Consider the following 8,334-nt stretch of genomic DNA (forward strand, 5'->3'; position numbering starts at 1 on the left):
AAGTGCTGGAATTACAGGCTTGAGCCACTGCACCTGGCCCCAGCTAATTTTTCTATTTTTAGTAGAGATGGGGTTTCTCCATGTTGGTCAGATTGGTCTCGAACTCCCAACCTCAGGTGATCTGCCTGCCCCGGCCTCTCAAAGTGCTGGGATTACAGGTCTGAGCCACTGCACCCGGCCCATTTCTTTAATCTAGAAAAGAACCCCATCTCTACTAAAAATACAAAAAATTAGCCGGGCTTGGTGGCAGGCGCCTGTAGTCCCAGCTACTTGGGAGGCTGAGGCAGGAGAATGGCCTGAACCCGGGAGGCAGAGCTTGCAGTGAGCCGGGATCGTATCAGTGCACTCCAGCCTGGGCGACAGAGCGAGACTCCGTCTCAAAAAAAAAGAAAAGAAAAGAACCCCCCTAAAAATAATGGCCAGCACCATTTAATGAGCATTTATTATATGGGAAGTTCTTCCCACACATTTCATGTAACCATCACGCAACTGTTTATCACAACACATTTATCATTTATTGGCGGTTTTTTTCATCCACTTTTAAAAATAAACACTCATTTTTCTTCCAACTTGCCAACATTTATTTTTGCTTCCCAGTTTTACAAACTATGATTAATAACAAAACTGTTGGGATTGTGTGACAAAGACACTTTATAGAAATATATCTGATTTTTACATACTCAAATGTGCCATATACGTTTGCCTTTGGAACCGGATAGATCATCTGGATATTTGGGATGGAAAGGAAAATCAGTTAACCTAGGAGATTTGGGAGAAGGCCACATATAGGATCAACTAGGCTCTGGATTTTAAGCCTTGTTGTGGAACACTCCCTGATGTGGCTTTTGGTATTTTGCTTTTTTTTGGGGTGGTGGGGGAGCACTACACTTTTTATTGCAATATAATTTACTAACAATAACATTAATCATTTTGAAGTGTAATCTGGTGGCATTTTGTACATTCACAATGTTGTGAAACTGTCACCACTGCCTAAAATACCATCACATTTTCATCACTCCCAAAAGAAATCTTGAACCCGTTAGTAGTCTTTCACAATGTCTCCCATCCCCTTTGTTCCTTTTTTATGGCTGAACAGTATTTCATTGTATGGATGTATAATGCCATATTATATTTATCCAGTGTGATGGTTAATTTTTTAGTGTCAACTTGACTGGATTGGGGAATACCTAGAGAACTGGTAAAGCGTTATTTTTGAGTGTGTCTGTGAGGGTGTTTCCAGAGGAAATTGGTGTGTGAGTCTGAGTGGACTAGGTGGGGGAAGATCTACCCTCAACGTGGGTGGGATCCTCCAATCTCCTGGAGGCCAAGACAGAACAAAAACTGAGGTGCTGAGTATATGTTACTGCTTCTCTTCATGAACTTGACATTTCTTGAGTGCTTACTGTGCACAAAACACTGTGCTAGGCCCTTTGGGGGCTACAAGAAGACATGGGACATAGCTCTGCCCTTAAGAAGCTTGTATCCTGATGGATGGATTGGAAAGGGAGGGTTGGTGAGAGAGGGCTTCGGGAGGATAGTTTCCTGTGCCTGAGGGTGGTAAATGAGAGAGGGAAGGACCCGAATGTGAAGTAAAGAGGAAAAAGGTCTGTGAGAATCAGAGCACTGATGGAATTCAATGGAAAGATTAATCTGTGTGTGTGTTGGGGGTGGGGTTATGGGGAGCAGCTCATGCAGCGCCTTCCTTTCTTTACCCTTGTATTCCTTCCACAACTCTAGCAGAATAATGGGTACAAAGATGCCTTAAAATGTTGGTTGTTTTTATAGACACTTCCGGTGTGAGGTTAAAATATTCTGCAAATGGGGAGGTTTCCATCAATGGGACATAATATTCGTGGCCCTTTGATTCAGCAACTTTTTGAGTCCCTCCCAATCTTTAGGGTGCCAGAGATTCAGAGATAAGACAAGAGCTCAGAGGACAAGGGTCAAATGAAAAGACCCAAAGCCTGGCCAGGTGGTGCACACCTGTAATCACAGCGACTAGAGAGGCTAAGGCAGGAGGATTGCTTGAGGCCAGGAGTTAAAGATCAACCAGGGGCAGCATAGCAAGACCCAGTCTCCCTGCCCCTGACTTCCACCCCCATGGGAAAAAAAAAAAAAAAAAAAAAAAAAACCTAGACAATAGCATGTAGGGCAGTAACAACCTTGGTAAAGGTAAACACTGTGGAGGAATGTGGCAGGTGATCAGTCATTCCTTCTGCAGACTGTTTTGGGGCCCACTCTGCTGAGCTCTGTCATACAGAGAGTAGCCACAGGGAGGACCCTGCCCTGTAGAATCACCATAATCTAGAACACCGGTTCTCAAGGTGTGGGCCCTGGACCAGGAGTGTCAGCCTCACCTGAAAGCTTGTTAGAAAGGCAGATTCTCTGGCTCACCCCAGACTTACTCCATCAGAAGCTCTGGAGGTGATGTCCAGCAGTCCATTTTCACAAGCCCTCCAGGTAGTTCTGATGCATGCTCAAGTGTGGCGAGCAGTGGGCTAGGACAGTTGTCAGGCCTGGATGCACATTAGAATCACATGCAGAGCTTTTAAAGCAACAGTGCCTAACCACACCTAAGACTGACTAGATCAGAATCTGAAGGGAGACCCAGGCATCTGTAGTTTTGAAAGCTCTCCAGGTGATTCCATTGTATAGCCAAAGTTGAGAAGCAGTGGTCTCCACGTGCTTAAACAGATCATCACAGTGCAATCAAGAGTGACCACTAAGGTGGGAAACAGTGCCTGTGAGTCCACAGAGCGGAGGATGCCTGGCAACCCCTTGAAGGGATCAGGATGGCTCCCCAGAGGAGGTGAGGATCCTTCGTTGTATTTCCTATTGGATGAGCTCTTCATTCCTCCTTCCCTTTTTTTTCTGGACATTGCAGTTGCACAAATCTGAGTGTGATTGGAAAGGTTATTTTAAAATTCGTTTAATGTGATTAATTTTTCAAAGTTGAACGCAGCTGGCTTTCCTTTAAAACTTTGTATTTTGATAATGGTTCTTAACGGTACCATGAATAATTGACTAATATCAGGTCATTAATATTCTATGGGAGAGTCAAGCTAATAAAATTCATTTTAAAATTCGTTTTTAAAAATGTGTTCCTGCAGCCCAGGGATAATAGGATCTCAGTCAAGTATGAGATTTTATGCTTTTCTTTTAACATAAAATAGTTGTTTGGCTGCTCAATATCCCTGTTTTATTCCAATTTTTTTGTAGGACTTAATTGCCCAGGAAAAGACCTCTGTTTCAGAGTTGCAAGTTTGCCTGAATTCTTTTGCCCTGGGAAGCATTACTGCATCAACAGTGGGGAAGGGGTGGCTCTGACATGGGTGCTCTTTGTCCTTCTCCTGGGTAGGGTATCTCTGAGAGAGTATCCCCTTTAGGTCCTTCCCAGGGCTTCACATTTGGGCCAGATTTTTTAAAAAAATAATTAAACTTTTCTATTTTGAGGTCATTGTCAATCCACATGCAGTTATAGGAAATATTACAGGCTGGGTACAGTGGCTCATGCCTGTAATCCCAACATTTTGGGAGGCTGAGGCAGGAGGACCGCTTGAGGCCAGGAGTTCAAGATCAGCCTGGGGAACATAGTGAGACTGCATCTCTACAAATAAATAAATAAGAAAAAAATAGCCGAGGCCAGGCACAGTGGCTCACGCCTTTAACCCCAGCACTTTGGGAGGCCAAGACGGGCAGATTACGAGGTCAGGAATTTGAGACCAGCATGACCAACATGGTGAAACCCCGTCTCTACTAAAAATACAAAAGTTAACCAGAAGTGGTGGCGCATGCCTGTAATCCCAGCTCCTCAGGAGGCTGAGGCAGGAGAATTGCTTGAACCTGGGAGGCAGAGGTTGCAGTGAGTCGAGATCACACCACTGCACTCCAGCCTGGATGACAGAGCGAGACTCCGTCTCAAAAAAAAAAAAAAGGAAAAGAAAAAGCCGAACATGGTGACACACGCCTGTAGTCCCAGCTACATGGGAGGCTGAGGTGAGAGGATCGCTTGGGCCCAGGAGTTTGAGGCTGCAGTGAGCTGATTGTGCCACTACACTCCAGCCTGGGTGACAGAGTGAAACCCTGTCTCAAAAAAAAAAAAAAAAAAAAAAATTACGGAGAGAGCCCATGTCCCCTTTATCTGGTTTCCCCCAATGGTAATATCTTACAAAACTATAGAACAGTATCACAACTAAGATGTTACCACTGATACAATCAAGATAGAGTGCATTTCATGATACCTTTTATAGACATCCACTTCCCTCCCACCCCTACCCTCTCAACCCCTGGCAAGCATGCAGGCATGGATCTGTTCTCCATCAGTTCTTATGGAGGTCAAAGGTAAAATTGGGTCCCTGGTTTAAAAAAAGAAAGAGATGGCTATAGACTGTGGCTTATGCCTGTAATCTCAGCACTTTAAGAGGCTGAGGCAGGAGGATTGCTTTAGCCTAGGAGTTCCAACATCAGCCTGGGCAACATAGGGAAACCTTGTCTCTACTGAAAAATAAAAAAATTAGCCAGGCATGGTGGTACATACCTGTGGTTCCAGCTACATGGGAGGCTGAGGTGGGAGGATCACTGAAGCCCAGGAGTTGGAGGCTGTAGTGAGCCATGATCGTGCCACTGTACTCCAGTTTGGGCAACCAACAGAGTGATACCCTGTCTCAAAAATATTTTTAAAAATTATGATAAATGCACACAAATAGGGCACATGGACAAAGGATGATTGGGTGGGAAAGTTAGACATTTTAGGATTTCAGGCCATACAGAAAGACTTCCTTTTGGAACTGAATTCAGCGCTGTATTAGTCTGTTTTCATGCTGCTGATAAAGACATATCCAAGACTAGGAAGAAAAGGAGGTTTAATTGGACTTACAGTTGCAAATGGCTGGGGAGGCCTCAGAATCATGGAGGGAGGCGAAAGGCATTTCTTACATGGCGGCGGCAAGAGAAAATGAGGAAGATGCAAAAGCGGAAATAAAACCATCAGATCTCATGAGACTTATTCACTACCATGAGAACAGTATGGGGGAAACTGCCCATATGATTCAGATTATCTCCCACCAGGTCCCTCCCACAACACCTGGGAATTATGGGAATACAATTCAAGATGAGATTTGGGTGGGGACACAGAGCCAAATCATATCAAGCATTACTTCTTGGATACACTGTGCTTTTAGAGGGCGTCTCCTGGTGTTAGTGTTCACAGTAATCTACCTCAGTTCCTCTGATTTAAATCTGGCTGTGTTTTGGTAATAACTGGTTTGTTTGTTAGAGGCTGTGGTTTGTGCTCCAGCCCTCCTTACCTCGGAATGAGCTCAAGGGCTTTTCGACAGCCTTTGGGAAAAACATAGAGTCGGAAGGTGGAAGCTGGAGATGAGTTATTTGGCTTCTCTTGGAATGGATATTCTCAAAATGTTTGCTCAGCAATTAAGCAGAAGAAGCAAATGCTGTGTGGAAGAAACCTTACTCATCCAGTAAATCTCAATTCCGACTGAATTTAGACCTCCTTATCCACATGTGCCCCAGAGCAGCTAGATGTGCAGAGAGAGAATCACAGGAGGGAGCTGCCAGGCTTCTGCAGGGTAGTAACCGCCAGCCACATGTGGCTATTAAGTGCCTGAAGTGTGCCCAGTGTGACTAGAGAACTGAACTGTAACTACTTAATTTTGATATGAAATTTAAATAGCCATGTATAGCTCATGGCTACCGAATGGACAATACAGAGATTCCACATTGCCCATGTTGGGCTGTTTGAGTCACTCCACCCCTTTCAGTGGGACAAAGCTGAATTTAAAAAAGAAAGAGATGGCCATGCATTGTGGCACGAGCAAGGAGAGACCTTACAGCTTCCCCCAAGGTGCTCTGTAACCCCTTCCCCACCCAGCATCAGCCCTAAAACATTGCTGAGCAAACATTTTCAAACCACTAGTGTGAGGAGGAAGCTGCTAATTAGCCTGCCTGGACAGTGGCCACATCTGTGTCCAGCTGGGCCAGCACTTGGCTCACAGTACTGCTTACTTCATACTTCTCTAATGAATCACACTCGACTTCTCTTTAGATTTGCAGGCTCATTCTTGGGGCCAGGTTAGGATTTGTTCTCTGCATGCATCACTGGGTTACAGCACTAAGACCAAGGTGTTACATTTCTTCCTGTGCCAGGGAAACAGCACAGAAAAGCGGTAACTAAGAATGTGGGTCCTTTCACCCAGATGTGAGAGATTAGAAAAAAAAAAAATTAATGTTTTTTAAAGTGGGTCCTGAAGTCAGTTTCTTGCATTGGAATCTGGCTTCAAGTGCCTCTGTTTCTACACCTGTAAGACAAGGATCATTACAGCGCCTCTGTCGTCATAGGGTGGTTGGGCTGAGAAAGTCTGAGCAGTGCACTTTGTCCTTGGTAGCTGCTCAATTATTACCTCTTATTATGATGATGCTGGTGATGATGACTGTGAACATGGTAATAAAGATTTTCTGGAAAGGTGATTTGAAGGTGTGACTCTCATGTGTGTCCATGAGAGGGCAGCCTAAAATCATGGATGTCTGTGGAACAAGCAGCCTCTGTAAAGCCTCAAGGTAATGTGGGCAGTTTCAAGTGTGTTTGGCCCTTTTTCTTCTCTGTTTTTCTTTTTTCCCTCCGTTTGAAGAGCGCTTTCAGCCATTTTCAGGCTTACTTTAGATATGGAGCAGGCCCATGAACACCTAGAGGGCAGCATGGGTGGTACAGAGCTAGGTTCAAGCCCTGCGTGGGTGGGTGAGTTTGTGTAGGTGCCGATGAGAGCATCTGTCTAGGCTTTTCTTTATAACTTTTCACACAGAACTAATTCTTATTAATCAGACTCTTGAGGCAGACACTAGAACCTGACTGTGTTTAGAGAAAAAAGAAACCTGACTTTCTATGTTGTTCCCCTTCCACAACTTCACACCTGCCTCTGAGTATTGTGTGCATGTGTTGGGGCCACCATGTAGGGGGACAGTGGCCGGAGCTATATAGACCCAGAGTTGCATCAGCCACACATGGCTCTGGAACACACCAGGGGAGACTGAGTTACAGAGAGAGCAGAATAAGAGTCCTCAAACCATGTGGGAGCACAGAGCATCACAGGGCTGGGGGACTGTGGGGGTCTTGAAGATGGGCACGGTTTAAACACGGTGGAGCAGGGTAGAATAAGGGATGGCATGAGCTAGAAGGTGCATGGGAGAAAGGGCAGTGCTGAGGTGAAGTTGGGAAAAGAGTTTGGGGTCAGATTGGGGGGTGGCTGGAATGAGCTGAGGAGTTGGCCTTTAAATTTTTGATGACATTTATATTGTTGATAGTGTCATAATGATTAAGAGATGACTAAAACCAAAATGGAGAATGGCACTTGGATTTTTCTAGTACTTATCTCATTTTAATATCCCTGATATGTAATCTAGGCTGCAAAACCAGATGTAAGTGGGGAATCATGACAATCCAGTGTTTGTCACGCCATCCCCCTTCCTCATTCCCACTGCCTACACTGTGGGCGAGGCCTTCAGGCCTCCCTCCTGAACAGCAGCAGGAACCTCCTTAGAAGAAGCACAGGTTGCTGTGGCAGCAAGGCACACTATGATGCCAGCTTGTGATGCTCCCAGAGAGGAAGGCACAGATGCTGGTGAAGTGAACCTGGTTATATTAACATGAAAACTGACTTATACAGAATGGTGTGCTTAAATATTATATAGATAATACACTGGGTCCAGTTGTAACAGAGTGCAGTTATTTCTAATCCTAAAATGACCATGAAGGTCCATTTAATCTTTAGAAAGCCCTTTAGGGTTCTGCAGGGGTTGTTGGTTGGAGATGAAAAGCTTCCGGGATATTTCTCAGACATTTTGGGGGAAGTTGTCATTTGTTCCATCTTATTTGTTGTAGATATTTGGATGATTCTAAGATACTAAGATTGACATTGGCACAAACTTGGCAGAACCAAAATTGAACTTGAGTGTTGTCTTTCATGGTACTCACCCAAGGAGCTCATATGTTGGCTCCTTTCAGAAAGTAGGCCGGGCACGGTGGCTCACGCCTGTAATCCCAGCACTTTGGGAGGCCAAGGTGGGCGGATCACCTGAGGTCAGGAGTTTGAGACCAGCCTGGCCAACATGATGAAACCCTGTCTCTACTAAAAATACAAAAATTAGCCAGGCGTGGTTGCACGCACCTGTAATCCCAGCTACTCGAGAGGCTGAGGCAGAAGAATCGCTTGAACCTGAGAGGCAGAGGCTGCAGTGAGCTGAGGTTGCTCCACTGCATTCTAACCTGGGCGACAGAGTGAGACTTTGTCTCAAAAAAAAAAAAAAAATATATATATATATATA

General features: G+C 44.9%; 1 protein-coding gene across 5 annotated transcripts in view; it reads left to right on the forward strand.

The window, feature by feature from the left end:
• The window catches only part of MAP7D2 (MAP7 domain containing 2), a 136,260-nt gene that overhangs the window by 59,579 nt on the left and 68,347 nt on the right, over window positions 1–8,334 (forward strand). The gene's annotated exons all lie outside the window — the stretch shown is intronic.

The sequence above is a fragment of the Mandrillus leucophaeus genome, unplaced genomic scaffold (genome assembly GCF_000951045.1).
Source record: "Mandrillus leucophaeus isolate KB7577 unplaced genomic scaffold, Mleu.le_1.0 Scaffold499, whole genome shotgun sequence".
NCBI lineage: Eukaryota > Metazoa > Chordata > Mammalia > Primates > Cercopithecidae > Mandrillus > Mandrillus leucophaeus.